This window comes from Trematomus bernacchii, unplaced genomic scaffold, assembly GCF_902827165.1.
Source record: "Trematomus bernacchii unplaced genomic scaffold, fTreBer1.1, whole genome shotgun sequence".
Lineage (NCBI taxonomy): Eukaryota > Metazoa > Chordata > Actinopteri > Perciformes > Nototheniidae > Trematomus > Trematomus bernacchii.
In genome coordinates, this window is record NW_022987469.1 from 4,832,024 (window position 1) to 4,852,141 (window position 20,118).

General features: G+C 38.7%; 1 protein-coding gene across 3 annotated transcripts in view; it reads left to right on the forward strand.

Moving 5' to 3' along the window:
- LOC117493439 (bis(5'-adenosyl)-triphosphatase-like) overlaps positions 1 to 20,118 on the forward strand; it is a 562,060-nt gene that overhangs the window by 71,383 nt on the left and 470,559 nt on the right. Inside the window, exons 1-4 of one of the 3 annotated variants that reach the window (XR_004556967.1) lie at positions 5,651 to 5,764; positions 6,168 to 6,429; positions 6,623 to 6,690; positions 7,085 to 7,748. The exons of 1 other annotated variant lie outside the window; for it this stretch is intronic. The gene's annotated coding sequence lies outside the window, so the exon portion shown is untranslated. Of the gene's footprint in view, positions 1 to 5,650; positions 5,765 to 6,167; positions 6,430 to 6,622; positions 6,691 to 7,084; positions 7,749 to 20,118 lie in introns of those variants that run through there. One more of the 3 variants, XR_004556966.1, reaches the window with a different exon arrangement.

A 20,118-nucleotide genomic window follows, 5' to 3' on the forward strand; every position in this document is an offset into this window, starting at 1 on the left:
ATGCAGCTGAACCGTGTATTACAATGCCGTTATGTGATGACTTTCAAAGAGAAAAGCAAGCACACTCGGAATAAAGTATTATTTTCTTTAAATGTTTTCGGATTTCACATCGCATAAACACCATATCCCAATGTGCATTGCGGCTAAAACATCCAATCACAAAGCTTCAACGATAGCTGAGGATTATGGGTAGTTCGATGTTTTAGCCTCTGAAAAAAGAAATGTGTCTCTCAGAATCGAAAGGGAAAAATCTATGGGAAAAACACAAAAGCACTGTACACAATTTAAACCAATTAAAGGTGGGGTAGGTAATTTTGGAGAAACCGGCTCGAGATCGCTAGAATTTGAAAATACACAGCCGGAAGAAATCAGCTACTTCCTTACAGAGCCCCTCCTCCAACACACACGAACGCGCACATGACCAATCAGGGCACGAGATAAGTTTGTGCACAGATGGAAGGCTGACAGGCAGGTAGGCCATCCAGTTATTTTAGCCGGGCCGGCTAAAATGATTGGTCGTGGTTTTTACAGTACTACGGCTTCCTCAGATGAATTTTTTTTATGGATTTTTTGTCAAAGCACTTCAGATATTCATTGCTATCGGGATGTTAACCTGTTAAGCCCTGAGCCTGTTTTTCAGGTCTCAGGCTCGAAAATGACATTCCCAGAACAAATGACCATATCTTCCCTTCTAAAAGGGTTAAATTAATAATCTTTTTTCTCAAAGTAATGATAAACCTGTGAGTTGGATATGGAAAAGTCAGAATCAATATAGATGTTTTTTATTTTAAAGAAAATTCAGATTTTACATACGTTTTATTTAACGTTAATTAAATCAGCTGCTGTTACCTCATCTCTTTTGGTTTCAGCCAAATAATTGTTCCCTTTGTGCAGAAAAGAACATTCTTAAAATGTTCACATTTAATGAACTATCTTTCTACAAAACATTATGAGCAACCTAAAGTTTCTTTAAAAATATAAGTGCAATTTCAACAATTGTATGCCTCAGTTTATCGTTAACATATGTGACCCGCTCTATCGAAATCAGTCGGATGTCGCAACGGCTCATTTCAAAATAAACGTGGATTTGCGGAAAAAACAATTTTTTCGGGGTTCGGGTGTTTTGTTTGATTTTAAATAAACAAAGTCTTGGCTTTCAGAATATGAAACTTTTATTTCCAAAATCACACGATAAATACATTTGTGAAGCTTGTAAAGGGAAGATGACAGGCACCTCTCAATCGCAATCTGCTGTTCCGTAGCGCAGCCCCCCCCTCCCTCCGGCTGAAATTATGAATGTAAGGCATAAGTAATCATAGATAACACGGCAGGGTCCGTTACAGTTTGTTTTCATCTGATTTCAATTAAACAAAGTCTTGGCTTTCAGAATATTAAACTTGTTTCGGCAAATTTAGATGATAAATACAACTATGAAGCTTGTAACGGCATAATTACAAGCGGAGAACGGAGTAACTTAACGTCACAGCAGGCATAACAACAGCCGGTGTTTCTCGTGAGTGTTTTCCCTGGGAAACAAACACAATACACACAAACGCAAAAATACACAAACACACACACACACATACACTCACACACTCACGAGCTTCCCCCAGACCAGTAATCCAAACGGAAATATTTTCCCTCCGGACTATTTTGATCATTTGCTCCGCTAATAATCAATCAGATCGATGGATTCCAGAGAAGAGGAAACTTTGAAGGCCTTTTTCTCAAAATGATGACTCGGTGACAGTCATTATATAATGTGACATATTTTGCTTAATATTTGGAGTACAACAAAAATCTTGATATCATTAGAAAGCTAGGAATCTCCTCTTTCCAACAGTGTATACAACTCAAAATGTGTCTTCGGGTCAATGCGACTGATTTCGATAGAGCAGGTCACATATGTGCATTTCAACTTACAGATCACAAAAAACCATTAAGTCAAAGGTATCTGGAACTGAATAATATATAATAATTATTTATGATCAAAACAACTTGTCAGATCTAAAAAGGATTTCGCAACATCTGTGTAGTAATCCTAACCACCTGAACGGACCAACCCAGTCTCACGGCATTTCGTGTTATAGTCACGAAATTAATTTAATCTATTGATTCGTGTTCACAAACACGATGTTCGCATTTTTTTCGTGTCACACAGAACGATTTTAAAAGCAATGTATTTCTATTGGTAGTATGTTTCGTGCCTGCAACACGTCTTTTTGTCCGGTCGGGTCTTGGAAGACCAGAAGCTGTGTGGTTAATAAAAACATTTTCTTACTCAATATCCTATCCCTTTTATTTTAAATTGTATAATGTCGGAGTTTTTTTTGCCGTCCGCGAGGAAAATAAATGGGACTCAGAGCTTCAGAATACTGAAATCTGTATTTGTTGTCATATTTTTTTCCTTCTAATTTGTTATTATTTGGTGCAGGCACGAAACATACTTCCAATAGAAATACATTGCTTCTAAAATCGTTCTGTGTCAGAATACTGAAACAGGGTATATGCAGGGATGCCATAAATAAACTACAAAGAATCACACTACACACCTACGCAATGATTACATTCAGGCAAACTTTAGAATACAACCTCTTTGGACAATTTATATACTTATTGAAAACAAGCTACAAAATGTAATACCTTGGAAAATGCCGTTTAATACTTTTTAATACTTTTTAATAGCCTTCATTTTCGCTAAATTGATTTATCAACTTTTAATACTTTTTAAGACCCCGCGGACACCCTGTGAAATCTGTAATTTTTTTTATCTGTTTTTCCTTCTAATTTGTTATTATTTACATTGCTTTTAAAATCGTTCTGTGTGACACGAAAAAAATTGTGAAATCGTGTTGGTGAACAAGAATAAATAGATTAATTTCGTGACTATAACACGAAATGCCGTGAGACTGTGTTGTTGTTGCCTGGCTCTCAAAAGAGTTTGGCTGGCTGTTTGATCTATGTTCACACTGAGACAGTACAACACATAAAGAGAACAGTACACTTATTGTGTAAGTACATACAAGCAGGTCACACAGTATGATCACAAATACATAAACTCTGTTAAAAATCTGTTTTATTAAAAAGTTCAGGCTGCATATGTGTTCTCAGCCTTGGAGAAACTTGACATGTTTTGGTACATGTGTCTGAACCTCTCTTTAGTGGTTCATTAATAAAACAGATATTTTAACGTGTACCTACTTTGTTCATGTACTGTTGAGGTTAATTTTAGTAGTTGTGTGCTATAAGGAATTTACAAAGTGTGAATAGGAGGCAACTTTAGAATAGGGAACCTGTTCAGGTCAATTAGAGTCAAACTACTAGCTTATTGGTTATGAACAAGACTTCACTTTAAAATAGGGAACATATTCTTAGATAGAAATACCTCATTTTGAGTTATTTAGACATATTGAGGAGAGCTTATTAAGACCAAAGCTCATGTACAACAACTTCCTTACTTGCAATATATAAGGACAAATTAGAGGGTTATTGAGGAAAAGCTCTCAACTAATGGCCTATTACTTGTAGAATATGGTCATGTAGAATAAGACATTGATTATAAAATTATGTAAGTCAATATATTTACTTAGCTATCTCAATATATTGACTTAGCTATCTCAATATATTGACTTGGCTATCTCAATATATTGACTTAGCTATCTCAATATATTGACTTAGCTATCTCATTATATTGAGTTATATTTTTGTTATTGAAACAATTCTGTCAAATACAGAATAAGGCACATAGACATCAATGTTCATCATATAAGCGATACAACTTTATATTAAGGTACACAAATTAACCATCAACTAGTTGTTAATTAACATGCATATTAGCAGTATATTAGTCTTTATAAAACACTTATTAATGCCTTATTCTACATGAGCATATTCTACAAGTAATAGGCCATTAGTTGAGAGCTTTTCCTCAATAACCCTCAAATTAGTGCTTATTTATTGCGTAAGTAAGGAAGTTGTTGTACATGAGCTTTGGTCTTAATAAGCTCTCCTCAATATGTCTAAATAACTCAAAATGAGGTATTTCTATCTAAGAATATGTTCCCTATTTTAAAGTGAAGTCTTGTTCATAACCAATAAGCTAGTAGTTTGACTCTAATTGACCTGAACAGGTTCCCTATTCTAAAGTTGCCTCCTCTTCACACTTTGTAAATACGTTATAGCACACAACTACTGAAATTAACCTCAACAGTACATGAACAAAGTAGGTACACGTTAAAATATCTGTTTTATTAATGAACAACTAAAGAGAAACATGTCAAGTTTCTCCAAAGCTGAGAACATATATGCAGCCTGTACTTTTTTAATAAAAACAGATTTTTAACAGATTGTATGTATTTGTGATCATACTGTGTGACCTGCTTGTATGTACTTACACACTAGGTGTACTGTTCTCTTTATGTGTTGTACTGTCCCAGCCAAACTCTTTTGAGAGCCAGGGAATGAGCAGCCATGCTCCTTTATTGACTTATTTGCAGTCCACTGACATTCAAACGGAGTGAAACTATAAAAAAAGAAGTTACAAGGCACTTAATGATCTCATACATGCAAGTGTAACATACACAGATTACTTGTAGAATATGGTCATGTAGAATAAGGCATTAATAAGTGTTTTATAATGACTAATAAAGAGCCAATATACTGCTAATATGCATGCTAATTAACAACTAGTTGATGGTGAATTTGTGTACCTTAATATGAAGTTGTACTGCTTATATGATGAACATTGATGTCCACCATGTACAGCGACCTTGGGTCCCTTGAAAGGCGCTTTATAAATTCCATTTATTATTATTATTATTATTATTATGTGCCTTATTCTGTATTTGACATAATAGTTTCAATATTTTTTTATATAACTCAATATATTGAGATAGCTAAGTCAATATATTGAGATAGTAAGTCAATATATTGAGATTTTTCCTGTGGCGCAAACAGGCTTCCATATGAACCTGTGAGTTGGATGTAGAGAAGTCAAGAATCAATATAAATGTTTTTATTTTAAAGTAAATTCAGATTGAACATAGTAAAAACAATGAAATTATGGTGTCCGTCCAAAAAAAAACATTACTTATAGTGAAAACCAGGGGCGTCGCCTGGACCTGGAAACATTCGGGGCTGAGCCCACAGTGGCGGTGTAGGTACCAGAATCTGTTCGGGGTTCGTTACGCCGCTTACCAATGACGTCACGCATTGGCTGTACAGCAACCCAATAGGACATTTTACATGGCCAAATTCCGCAAAGAATATTACAAAATAACAATAAACAGTACTGTAAACATTATGTAAATAACCCAATTTGTGTTCTGTGAAACTGAAAAGGATATTAGTGTTTTTTGTTACTTTTCGTTGGCTGTTGACAGGAAGTTGTTGTTGCTATGGAAACAACATGACGGAGAAAAAAGTAATATCTTCTCCATATAAAGACGTAGAAAGTAAAGAATAACGTGGTGGCCTACCAGATCTGTTACAATGAAGGCTCGATAATCAGCTCACGACATATAGGTGTGTCGTGTGTGTACAGAGTTATAAAGGTTGGTATAAAATCCTTGTTAAATCGGAGAATTAATTTGGGTTACGCCAGAGGTGGCGATATATGCTCCAAGTGGAAGCGATTCGCCATTAAATAAAAGAAGAAGAAGAAGAATTACGCCATCTGGTGTCACAAACAAACGTGTGCCTGCATTAGCTTTGTTACGGCAATGGATTGTGGGAGATTCTCATAACATGTGAGGATCTCTCGAGGGTAAGGTGCCTGTATTATTTTGGTGGACAAAATGTATGTTTTTATTTTATAAGGACTATAACGTTTTGTTGTGTTTGTTTAGTTTAATGTTAATCGTTTAATGCTCACACAGCAGCATGTTTTTTGTGTGTTTGGCTATTGGTTTTATATGATTTATCAACGTGATCATCAATAGCTAATCTGAGCTAATAAGCTAATGGGAGAGCTGCTCCACACGATGCCTCGACTACAAAGTCTTCCATGTTTCTACGCTTCTTCCTCTGTGTCACAGTTTCGGGAATATCAAGATCATTGCACAGGGCCTTGGTCTTGCTTTCTCGTCACTTCTGTAACTTTTCAGTGTGTTCTCAACTGCTGTTTTGTAATTTACTGCCTGCACCAAGTCAATTGTTTCTTTCTGCAGGTATTTGTGCAGGCCCTGAGTGGTTGAGAGCAGTGTCTGGAACAGGACAAGCATGTAGATGGTACTGCATTTGCAAAACTTGCTTTCCAGCCCCTTTGCCAGAGGGGCTGAAAGGCTCCCTAAAGTCTTGATCAAAGCAGGGAGGTTTTTGACATGCCCAGCGAACAAGTTATTTGTCCCCTACCTCTAGCTGTTTCTGAAATGTTTGCAATCTCTAATGGTGGAGAAGAAAGAGTAGAGACACTCCAGGAGATCAACGCAGGTATGTGAGTTTTGTACACCAGTTTTTTTAAGTTTAATGTTTCACATTGCTTATGAAAAATATACTACCACTATACGATCACTGATGTTTTGTTGTTGACTGGACACTTATTTTTTTAAAGAGATGGCATGTGAGGATCTCTTAAGCAATGAAGCTCACGTGTCCTTTTTATATGCTGTCCATTGAAATGCAGGAAAGTAATCACCAACTGTGAGTGATCTGTTGCCGAGGGGACACTACACCGGAGTTACATAAGCAGAGGTAAAGTACTATTTTTGGGGGGAACTCCCCCAGGAAGATTTTTTTTAAATATTGAAGTTAAAAGCATCAATCTGGTGCACTTTGAGAGCAACATTAAGAGATCTATACATCTCTCAACACCCATATGTCAAAAAAAATCAAAGAATCAGAATCAGAAACAGGTTTATTATTTAAAAACACTTGATTTTCCAATTAAATCATAAACTATGTCAAATTATTAGAAGTTGTTAGTAATGAGATTAAACTGAAAAAAGGGATGGAAGGAGGAAATAATAATCCCTCATCACTTGCTTCCTTCCTCACTTGCTGCTTCCTTCATCACATTACCTTTCATTTGCTTCGTTTTTTCTCCCCATCATCACTCGCTGTCTTCACACTCTTTATTGTTTTGTAGGTGGAAGTGTTAGGCTAAATCGCCTTGGTTTGACCTTCGCAAATCGGTCGACGACCTCCCCATGGAGGGTGACATGCCTGTATGCCAATTAATATTTTTTCCCCAACTCCAGAAAACCTGTTTTGAAGCTCCTCCAGCATTCTGTCGAGAACTGGAAAGAAGAGCCTTGTGTATGTTTGAATTTTCATGTTCTCGAAAAGAATCCAATGCACGCTTCCAGTTTGTGTATCCTGAGGTGGTGAGGGTGTCCCTTTGATCCCTTGATTGCTTTGGTTTGCCATATAGTCTACAACTAAAGCAGAATGCTGCATTGGCAGTGGTAGAATATTCAACCCATTTAAAAGTATCAAACCAACTTGGTTGAAATGATCTCTTTTGCTGGCCAAACATGCCGGATGGAAAACAGTGATGTCTCACTTGCCTTGGCCCTGTATCTGCAGTCCCTAAATCAGTTCCCCAGTTACCCATTGACTCTTGTCTGTTCTGATGTTCCTGTTCATTGTTGTTCTTATCTGTTGTATCTCCTTCTTGTGTGTCCCTTTCTCCTGTTCTCCTTTCTTCATCCTCTACTATTTTTGGCTCATCTGTGATGACTGTGTAGGTAAACACAAACAAGTATTTAAAATCAGTTTCCAGCTCTGTCAAATAAATGAATTTCAAGATACACAAATTTGTCTTCATTAAAATGAGTGTCACCACACTGTCACAAAATATAATACTAACCAATTGAAAATAGTTAAATTGACATTGGAAACCTCTTGTACAGTAGATATCACTGTTAGTAGTTATCTGCCAATAGGAGAGAATCATTCCTATACAAATGCAGTTTGAGTAATTCACTTAATATATTTACTTAACACTTAAATATAGTCATTTTCACGTAATACTCGAATAGTCATCTTTCTGCATTCAAAACTAAGGAAAGCTGTACAATTTGACATGATAATGAGGAAAAAAGGCCTCCGACAATGCAGATTTTTTGATCATATCAATTTTAAGATGGGGGTCGAGGCTTAATATTTGGGAGCATAGTGTCCCTTGTCCCCTTTCAGGAGCCCTACTGGATTAGCTTTGATCTGAAATCTTTGTATATAAAAAGCTTGTTAGCTGGCTGTCCATCTCATAATGTTCACATAGAAACTAGCTATCAATAGGAAATATCAATCAGAATTATAATTTCATGCAAAAATCTGTCACAAAAAGAGGTTGCACATTTAAATTCAGGTGTTATGGCCACGTCAGTGGCCAAACAGCCACATTTACTGCTGCAAATACGTTCAAACGTGCTGTCGACAGTAAAGCAGTGGCAACTAGGCCACCATTTAAACTGACTTTTCTCAGAAATACTGTCACATAACATCCATATATTTCAGTGCTAGTTTGATGCTTAGCTAAGCTAACTATGAAACACTTTAACTGACAGGACTCAGGATCAACTGTGTACTGTAAGGTAGCTTCTAGCTTCCTGTCGAACAGTAAGTCAACATTTCCCAGAGAGCTTTCTTTGAAATCACCAGGTAACGCTAAAAAACACAACATTTATATTGTATGACAAAGTGTTTATTTAATATATCTGGCTCGCTATAGCTACTTGCTAACGGTTTAGATTACCCGTGCGATTCAAAGTAACGTCAACGTAGCTGTAATTTATGCTTTGCTTACATGTTCGCATAACTTGTAAGTTTACTGACATGTACATACCTTGTTCACCTGGCTCAGGTGGTGGCTCTGGGGTTGTTGTGTGAGCCACCACTTGAGTATTGCCGTCTTTTTTATTGAAAACATGTCTAATGTCCATCTTCAGAATCTCCGCGTCCGGGGCTGACAGTTTAAAGTTTAAACATTGTCACAGAGGAGAGGTACGTACCTGTCAGCCAATAAAACACGTTTATTTCCATGCAACTCTCTGATTGGTCTGGTGGTGTCTTGGCTTGCCTATGTTGCATTCACTGAACACGGGAAATTACAAACCTGCCGTCCTATAGGTAAAGAAGTACGGTTAATGTATTATATTGAGGGAGAATTTGTCCGGGGCTAAAGAAAAAACATCCGGGGCTAAAGCCCCGGATGCCTACCCCAGGCGACGCCACTGGTGAAAACCACCCTTGAATGATGGGATAGTAGACTAAAAGCTTTAGCAATCCAAACTATAACATATAATAAGTACCATGTATCAAGATTGATGCAAAACAAGTGAAATTTGACATTTTTAGAGAGATTTAGAAAAATAAAACCCCACCTTTGGGGTCATTTGGGTGGATTTGCCGTTTCTCTGCAACTCATTGGTCGATTTTGGTGATTGACATCTCTTTTGAACCGTTAGAGCCAAGAGAATCAAAGGGGAAGTTCCACATACACACACAAGTTACCATTGAGGAGTGAGAGTGACACTCACGCAGTCGAAAGCTATGTTACGCTCTGAAAACTGAAACCTAGGCTCAAACTAGTAAATATGAAGATGGATTATCAGTAATCATTTCAAAGTGACACGGACACATTGGATTAACCATTGGATTAACCTTCAGCAGCGTTTTTATTATTTTGATGCCATTGAACACAACTTTTGATCAGAAACAGCAAAAGGTAAGACAAATTGGCCGTGTTTGCTCCGTAAAGCTCCGTGTTGTGATATCTGTGTTTGCTTCCCCTGTCGCGAGTTCTGATCGCTCAGTGATGATACTTATATTTCTGGAATCTGTGGAATCTCAGCTTGCTAATCGATATCTTGTTTGGGCTCATTTAGACGCTTCTTGTGAGACTTGTGTTTTGTTTCACTCTTGAGGAAAATATTCGTAGTGGCCAAACGGCGTTACTACAACTCAGTGGCGAGCCGTGAGCTTTATACCTAGGCCCTCTGACCCCCACCCCTTCCCTCGAAAAAAAGAAAAAAAAATAGTTATTACGTCACAGCGTATACTTCAGCGGAATATCAAAACAACGGCCCGGGGTGCAAAGCGCATCAATGACAGCGACCCTCTACCACACAAAACAACACCTGTGAACCCAATTTGTGTTCTTTGACATTGAAAATGATATTGCATTGTGTTTGTTACTTTCGTTGCCGTTGTATGTCTTAAGTGTAATTTGGCATGCTTTTATTTTGAAGGCGAGTTCACGCTGTTGACAGGAAGTTGTTGTTGCTATGGAAACAAGAAAAGTTTCACAGCGGGCGGAACTTGTCATCTAGTCCGCGATAATAAAACCCACCCATTTAGAGGGAAGATATGATTGGTCAATTGTACTGTCATTTGACATTACTCTCTCGTTGAGTTACTATAGCGGGCCCTCTGTGAATCGCAGAGAGGGCCAGGCAGCTTCTTTCATGTAACCCCTACATTCAAACAGAGACTGAACAGGCAGATTCGAAGGATTTATTTATTTGGAAATGTTATTTTATTAAATCAAGTTTTTTTTCGGTAAAACTAATGAAAAATATAACAAAAATAATATTAAAAAAATATATATTTTAAAAAATATATTTTTTTTTAATGTTTTTAAATATTATTTTTTGGAATATCTTAGGCCCTCACAGAGGGCCTAGAGGGCCCTGACGGCTCGCCACTGCTACAACTTCCGTATCAGTCTGTGACGTCACCCGGCCCAGAAAGACTGTTTCTCATTGACCAACACTGGGAAAGAGAAGACTGTAAATCAGCGGATAGTTTTTTTTAACTAAATAAACTACCCAGTAGGAACAACTTTCATAGCCCTTATTAGAATCATTAGGTCCTCAGAGTTGTTAAATGCACTAAAAGCCGAATCCAGATTTATTTTCTCTCTCCATTCATTCTAGTGAGCCGGGAGCTCGGGGGCGGGGCTTAAGGAGAAACCCAACTGTGCATGCTCTATGAGCGCTGCACATATGGGTACTTCTGCTCTGACAGCCAGGCCTGACGGGTAATCTGTGATGTTTTGCTCTCAAGAATCTCAGGCCATTTTGTCCTCATGCGCCAATGAGCAGCTCTCAGAGGAGTGAACAAGGTTATTATACCTAAATGAGGAAGATGGGGGAGCAGCAGAGGAACGTCAGAGGGGGCCCTGATAACATCTCTGGGTACCAGGAACCACACTCCCAGCCCCAGTGGAACCTAAAGACGCTGAATGAATGAAACATTGTTTTTAAACAGATTTCACCAGTCTTGTGCCCCTTCCCCAACCTGCTGCAGCCCCCATTCTCCTCACTGCATGTCCCGCCCCCTCCTGTCAGCACTGAGCTCCTTCAGAGACAGGCTGCTTCACAGCGGTTCCTCCACAGAGGTTAGACACACACCAATACTGACTGTAGAACTAGTTGTGTAATCACACTGCTTACATGTTATCAATACTATTTAATTGTATTTGTGCTGACTGCTAGTTCAGTTGATCCTATTATGTGGCGACCTACACTTATTTTAACCATGGTTGTGTACTTATTTTCTTTTTTTATTACACATGTGCATGACTCTTATCATTTGATTGGCCCACTTATTGTTTGCCTTTTATTTGCAATGTCCCTTTTCTGATTTAACACTGTTACTTATTCCCCCTGTGAGAAAAATAATGGAATTCCATTAATCCCTCCAGGATCCTGAGACAAACAGTAAAGACATAAGGGACATAAACTCTTTAAAATCATTCAGATACTGCACTTGTGCTCATCAACATACCTCCACTCACTCTGCCCCCCCCTCCTCCACTCCACTCTCTATTTTAGAATAGATTTTATATATAGTTCTGCTATCAATATATACATTTTTAAATGATCAGGGAATGAAGACCGTCACACAAATATTTTTCGAAACTTCCTCTTTTTCTGCAAGCTGCTGAAATATAAATGATACATTAATAATGATGAAAGCATATGAGTTACTTTGAAAAAAACTTAGAAAATACAAAACAAATATGCCTGTGATTAGGAGCTCATACTCCAATTCTTAGCTTTAAAAATAAAAATAACTAAAACATTTAAATAAATAACGGATGTGTCTTGACGTGTGTCCCCGTGAGGAATACTACTCTGATCTGTTCGAATAATCAGTGTCATTACTGTCTTCAATCACGTTTGATTCAGGACTTTTAAATATTCCGATTGTTTGACTGTGTTTTTCCAGGCGCCTACTTTCTGTTTCAGAGTTGATGCTGAGTGTGTTGCATATGCATCGACCCTGATGGTATAATATTGCACATTATGTAAGTCAAGTTCCACTTAAGGTAGCAGAGAAGCACTTTTGCCATAAAGTACTTCTAGGCAGTGCATTATAAATGGATGCAGCGCTACAGTCCAGTGTGTGGCCTTGGAGTAATTTCCAGACATGGAACATCTGAAACCATCAACCCTAAACATGCACTCCACATTTCTCCTATTACTTGCTGGCAGGAAGTGGTCCCGTTGGTCCCTCATCTTGGTTAATGGTGGCTGAGTGGCTCTCAGGCCGCTCATATAATGACCTGTAATGCATAAAAACTCACCTACTGGGTAATTTTCTTCCTCTCAATCCTAATGTACATTTGAGAGTCCCTTCCAAATGTGTCATTCAGCCCAATGTGTGATGGCAGAAAAAAAATACAAAGCAGGAGGTGAAATGGAAGGCATTGTGGTTAATGCACTGCTGACGATGATGGGTGCTTCCTGTTAGAGACACAGCAGCAACAAAAACAGCATGTAAAGAGACAGTGAAACCGAGAGGAAATTCACTATTATGGCAGAGTGACAGATCCTTTCCCAGATTCCAGCCTTAAAGTCACATGCACGTTATATAAAGAGCACCATTTCCTTTTCTGTATTTTGCAAAGGTGCTCCAATGACCCCGTGATGTGCCCATAGGTGAAGCCTGCATTAGGAGGCTGACCAGGCACTAACCAAAAATAGTTTTTTTTAAAGGTCCCATATTTTGGCCATTTCTACTGATCATAATTCCATTGTTAAGGTCTACTAGAATAGATTTACATTGTTCAATGTTCCAAAATCACATTGGTTTTCTCATACAGCATCTCTGTATAGTATGTGTATTCACTCTGTCCTACACGCCTTGTTGGAACTCCTGCTCTACACTCAAAAAAGACTTTAACCTGTTCCACCCTGAGCCTGTTTTTCAGGTCTCAGGCTCAAAAATGACATTCCCAGAACAAATTACCATATCTTCCCTTCTAAAAGGGTTAAATTAATAATATTTGTTCTCGAAGTAAGGATAAACCTGTGAGTTGGATGTAGAAAAGTCAGAATCAATATAGATGTTTTTTATTTTAAAGAAAATTCAGATTGAACATAGTAAAAAACTGTAAATTATAGTGTCCGTCCAAAAATTCTTTTTTACTTATAGTGAAAACTACCCTTGGATGATGGGTTAGTAGACTAAAAGCTTTAGGAATCCAAAGTACAACATATAATAAGTAACCTGTATCAAGATTGATGCAAAACAAGTGAAATTTTACCTTTTTAGAGGGATTTAGCAAAAGAAAACACTTCTGGGGTCATTTGGGGGGATTTTCCATATCTCTGGCTCCCCTTGGTCAATTTTGCTGAATGAAATCTCTTTATAACCGCTAGAGCCAATGGAATCGAGGGAAAGTTCTACACACACCAACACATTAACAAATAAGGAGTGAGAGTGACGCGTGGCCAAAACCGGAAGCTGCATACACTCTGTTGGCTATCATTAGCAGCTAACTTTTTCTCTCCGATTTTTACATAAAAATGGAATTATGGATTATAAAAAAAAATTCAAAGCGACAGATACATTATTAACCTATGGATCAACCGATTCAGCCGCGTTTTTACTCGTTTTAATGCCATTGAACACGTCTTTTGATCAGATTGACAGCTACGGTGATGTCTGTGTTTGCTTCCCCTGTCGCAAGTTCGGATCGCTCAGTGATGATACTATACCTATATAATCTGTGGAGTCTCAGCTTTAATCGGATATATTGTATGTGCAGTTACGATAAGTAATAAGGGTATCTTTATCTTGAGTTCTGTGCTAAGTGCGTCAGCATTTTTTCGCTTAGTGCTAATTCAGAGGCTTGGTATTACCCTTGTGTTTTGTTTTGTTAAAATTGGTTCATATCTTCAGTTAGCTGAGATTCTTCCCGTTAATCTGGTGCTACACATTAATAGTTTCATAAATGTTAAGAAGCCCTGAGACACAGTCTCGAAAGAAAACGGTGGGGGGGGTCCACTGGGGGGACCGTCGTCCTTAACCTGTTAAGCCCGAGAGACCCCGGTACCGGGGCACTGCCGCAACATCTTGCAGGAAACAGTATCTCAGGGCATGTTCATTAAAAAAACTATGAATGTTTTATATCCATGTAACGGGAAGAAACTCATCTAACTTATCTTTTCTTTTTTTTTTTTTAAATAAAACCCACAATGCTAACGCTGAGCCTCTGAATTAGCAACGAGCGAAAAATGCTAACAGATTACTGCACCGCAATTCACTCACAAAACCTTATTATTTATCTTTTCTGCACATCCATGACATTGTGAGGTGACACAGAATCGAAGGGTACCCTCATTATCACTCAAATATACGAAATTGCGACATTATAAACAAAAACAGACATCAAAACATGTGGCGCTAGGTAGCTAAAAATGCTAACATGGCTCACCTGTGTCTTTGTCTGGTCAAACGTGGTCTTCAATGGCATTAAAACGATAAAAACGCTGCTGAAGTTAATCCATATAGGTTAATCCAATGTGTCTGTGTCCCTTTGAAATGATTTCTGATAATCCATGAGCAATAAAACTGCTTTCCGTTTCTAGATGTCAGAGCTAGAGTGTTGCAAAACTACATGCGCGAAGCCCCCACCTTTTTGTTGTGCAATGTTAGTGAGAGGGAAGATTCCCCTTCGATTCTATTGGCTCTAACGGTCAGAAAGAGGTGTCAACCATCAAAATCGACAAAGGGGGGCCAGAGATATGGAAAAAAAAACATTTCCACCCAAATCACCTCAGAGGTGGAGTTCTTTTGGCTAAACCTCTCTAAAAAGGTCAAATGTCACTTGTTTTGCATCAATCTTGACACAAGGTACTTATCATATGTTGTACTTTGGATTCCTAAAGCTTTTAGTCTACCTTACCATCATCCAAGGGTAGTTTTTTCACTATAAGTAAAAGATAATCTTTGGACGGACACTAGAATTTACAGTTTTTTACTATGTAAAATCTGAATTTTCTTTAAAATAAAAAACATCTATATTGTTCTGACTTTTCTACATCCAACTCACAGGTTTATCATTACTTTGAGAAAAAAGATTATTAATTTAACCCTTTTTAGAAGGGAAGATATGGTAATTTGTTCTGGGAATGTCATTTTCGAGCCTGAGACCTGAAAAACAGGCTCAGGGCTTAACAGGTTAAGAGGTTAATGAAATGTATTCATTTATATATATATATATATATATATATATATATATATATATATATTTATCTTTTAACAGGTCCCACGTAAAGTTAGTTAGAAGATTAAGTGGAACAACATAAATAAATCAACCCAATTAATAATTATTTTTAATTGAACCAGCATATTTGATGCTAGTCCCTTCAACATGTATATTGTTTGCAGTAGTAACATAATATATTTGAGTTCAACTAATCAGTACATTATATTTTAATCCAATTTATTTTTAACTAATAAATTGAACATATTTCCAATTTGTCAACAGGTTTCACACAAAGGGATTTGGTAAACCCAATATATTTGTTCCTTTATTCAGGGACACTTCCTTTTTCTTCTGACATATCACAACAAACCAGTAGGGGGAGGAGCTCAGCTCTGTATGGACTTCATTCATTATGTTTCTTTCATTCCACACACACACACACACACACACACACACACACACACACACACACACACACACACACACACACACACACACACACACACACACACACACACACACACACACACACACACACACACACACACACACACACACACACACACACACACACACACACACACACACACACACACACACACACACACACACACACTCTCTGTCTCCCTCAGAGTGCAGGCTCTCTCTGTTGGCATGACAAATGATTAGTGATTGTTTGCTGGACAGCGACATCCCGGCTCTGCCAGCAGTTACTCTGAGAGTTTTGTAAACAAGTCTATTTGGAAAGAGGTGGAGAAGTTATTGGACAAAAGCTCTGCCAGTCTTGTATATCATTCATTCCATCTGGCTTTATGCCTGAGATGTTTGCTTGTGCCTGCGTGAAAAGGTCTAAAGAGACATTGTTGAATGTACAGCACACAATACTTGAGCATTTCAGGAGAGAATATTTATGACAAATCTGTCTGCTGTGTTCAATCTCTCAGCGCAGAAATACAAATACAGTTTATTTGCCGCATGGAGAGGCTGTGCTGCATATATGTATTTCATTTGTATAAATATATGTTGTTTAATGTTTCTCATATTTACCTCTCATGGGGTAAAGATATTTTCACTATAATCATTTCCTCTAAAATGCTGATCATTTTCAAATAAAGTTCTCTTAACCTGTTAAGCCCGAGAGACCCCGGTACCGGGGCACTGCCGCAACATCTTGCAGGAAACAGTGTCTGAGGGCATGTTAATTTAATAAAACTATGAATGTTTTATATCCATGTAACGGGAAGAAACTCATCTAACTGATCATTTTAATTTTTTTTTCAAAAGAAAACCCACAATGCTAACACTGAGCCTCTGAATTAGCAACGAGCGAAAAATGCTAACACCTTACTGCACCGAAATTCACTCACAAAACCTTATTATTTATCTTTTCACCACATCCAACACATCGTTTCACATCGTGAGGTGACACAGAATCTTTGGACACCCACATTACCACTGAATTATACGAAATGGCGACGTTATAAGCAAAAACGGTGACGCTAGGTAGCTAAAAATGCTAACATTTTTACCTTGGCTCTGTAGTCTCTCCAAAGTGGTCTTCAATGACATTAAAACAATAAAAACGCTGCTGAAGTTAATCCATAGGTTAATCCAATGTGTCTGTGTCCCTTTGAAATGATTTCTGATAATCCACAAGCATTAAAACTGCTTTTCCGTTTCCAGATGTCAAAGCTAGAGATAGGTTCACTCTGATGGAAAATTACATGCGCGAAGCCCCCACCTTTTTGTTTCACAATGAGTGTGTGTGGGGGACTCCCCCTTCAATTCTATTGGCTCTAACGGTCAGAAAGAGGTGTCAACCATCAAAATCGACCAATGGGTTCCAGAGATATGGAAAATCCACCCAAATGACCCCAGAAGTGGTTTCTTTTTGCTAAATCTCTCTAAAAAGGTCAAATGTCACTTGTTTAGCATCAATCTTGATACAGAGTACTTATTATATGTTGTACTTTGGATTCCTAAAGCTTTTAGTCTACCTTACCATCATCCAAGGGTAGTTTTCACTATAAGTAAAAAAGAATTTTTGGACGGACACTATAATTTACAGTTTTTTACCATAAAAAACATCTATATTGATTCTGACACTTCTACAGCCAACTCACAGGTGTATCATTGCTTTGCTAAACAAGATTATTCATATAATCCTTTTAGTTGTGAAGATAAAGTCATTCATTCTGGGCAAGTGTAAGTAATTCTTGAACCCTGAGAGCAGGACAGACTGAAAAGAGTCATGGGAAGCTTATAAAAGTTAACAGCATTTAATTACACAAAAGATGCGGTGGTGTACAAATGAAATTGCAAGCGGAGGCACTCTCCCCATGTGTTGTTCAGCCCAGGTCAGGAGAAGAAGAGATCGATTCTTGGCTTGCTCTTCCTGTCTTCTCCTATTGGCCGGCGTCGTCGGGGGGCGGGTCCAATGCAATTCCTGCCTTTTTCTGTTGCTAAATTACATCATTGTGGTGTCTGTGGTTATTTAAACATTCCCTGATAAACGTTATTCAGCGTCAATAAATGAGTGCTAATCCCAGTGTGTTTAGTGTACAACATCACATGTCATTTCACCTTCAATTCACGGTTTCAAAACGTTAGCCACATGCTAATGCTAACCGGAAATGAAGAATTTTCAGAATAAAAGTGTTAAGTTAATAGTTAGTGTGAACTTCAGTTTTTTTCAGAATAAAACTGCTTTAAATTAAAATCCTATATTTAATTTAAATTACGCCATATCAACATTAATTTTAATTAATGTATTGCTTAATTAATTTAAAGTCCTTTTCGAGCCTGAGGCCTGAAAAACAGGCTCACCCCTCGATTTCACCGGGTCCGTCTGCGTCGCGTCACGGCTGCGCTGCGGTTTTGGTCCGGCCTCCTCCGGCGTCATACCCTACCGGGCGCGTTTCAGGAGCATTTCAGAAGCGGAGCGTCTTGCGTGCCGGCTCGCAGTTTTTGTTGATTTTGGCATATTTCCTGGACAGGCTACTTTGTACAGACAAAGTTAATAATAATTGTAATATTCCAGTTATAAACGACATGAATCAAAGATGTGTTGCTGTATTTTAGTGGTAAAAAAATGCATTCATCATCATAATTATTCTATATATATAATTGACACAGTGCCTGTAAACCGGAGGAGAACGCTGGCATTTCTCCTCCTACTTGAAAGACTACGGAGGAATAGGGTCTGCAAAATTAGTTTATTTAGGGGATGGGCCGGATGCTCTGACCGGTCCACTTCCTGCCCGGCGCTATGCAACTCCTCGCTTTGCGTCGAAAAATAGACTTGCATCCTATTTTGAGCGGAGCCCAGCGCCGAGACGCTTCTGGGACGCTTCAGAGTCGTAACGCGGCGCGTCTGGTGGAATAGCACCCATTGACTAGAGTGGCCACGATCTTTGCGAACGCCGCAGCGCAGCCGTGACGCGGCCGTGACGCGAGCTTACACACGGCGGCGTGTGTTGAAGCTTCAACGCTTCTGCTCATGCACTTTGAATGGGGTGACGTCACGCTTCGCCGAACTGCATTGTGGGAGCAAAGCGTAGCTTCAAAAGTAGAGCAATGTTCTACTTTTGAAGCTTCGACCGAAGCGTCAGCCAATCAAGTCATATGCCAGTACAAGCTCTAGCCAATCACGTGCTTGTGTGTCCGGGGCGGGAGATTCATGTGATTGGTTGTTGGTCGAGTCTCAGACACGCCCACCGGCAAGCTTCCATGCACGCCGCCGTGTGGACGCTGCGTAAGAGGCACCGTGGTGATGAAGCTCACGTTTCTGTGGGTAGTTTTGTTGTTTTTGTTTTCAAATATATTCGCCTTTCTTTTTCAATTTATAAACCTAAGGAATGTTCATAAAATACTTAACTCTACATTATGGCTATGATTTGTGTGAGGTATTCACGTTTTTTAAAGAAAACGCCCAATCACCCACCCACACTCAACATATCCAAAGATTGGCAGCAACATGCTGATGATACACACCCCCCCCCCCACACACACACACACACACACATACACATACTACACACACACACATACTACCCAGGGTTTTTGAGAGCAACACGCAGCACATCGTCATAGAGGATTAGCTCGGGTTTGAAAGTGTAACTAATTACTTTCTGCTCTGCAATACGGGGCCACACTCCAGTGTATCAATGAATATCATTAGATTAGAGGCTGAGTTAACTGAGATGTACACTCCTATAACACCACAGCTGGTGATGAGGAACATGCACACTTGTGAACACACACAAATAACACGCACACACAACTGCTGCATCGGAGATATGTTTTCTATTTGAAGCTCCGGAGCAGGTTAGCCGCTCAGCATAAGTTACCATGGAGATCTAGCCCGCTAAAAAGAGAACCAGCGTCGTAGGACCGGAAACCCCGAGTTTTCCCTGAAGTTAGCCCGCTAAGCGAAAATCCTGCTTCGTAGTACAGGCCTCTGGTGAAAGCCCCTTGAGATCAAAAGATCTCTTTTTCAAGGGTGACCTGCACTTAATAATGGGATGCATTTTCATCAGTTGACATTGGTATTCACCATATTTTAACATGCATGGTATTTCTCTCTTTCTATTACAATTCATCCCGAATGGAAAATCACTTGGTAACAGTTTTCAAGGGGGTCAGTCTGAGCGAGACAATTCACTTCTGAACACAAA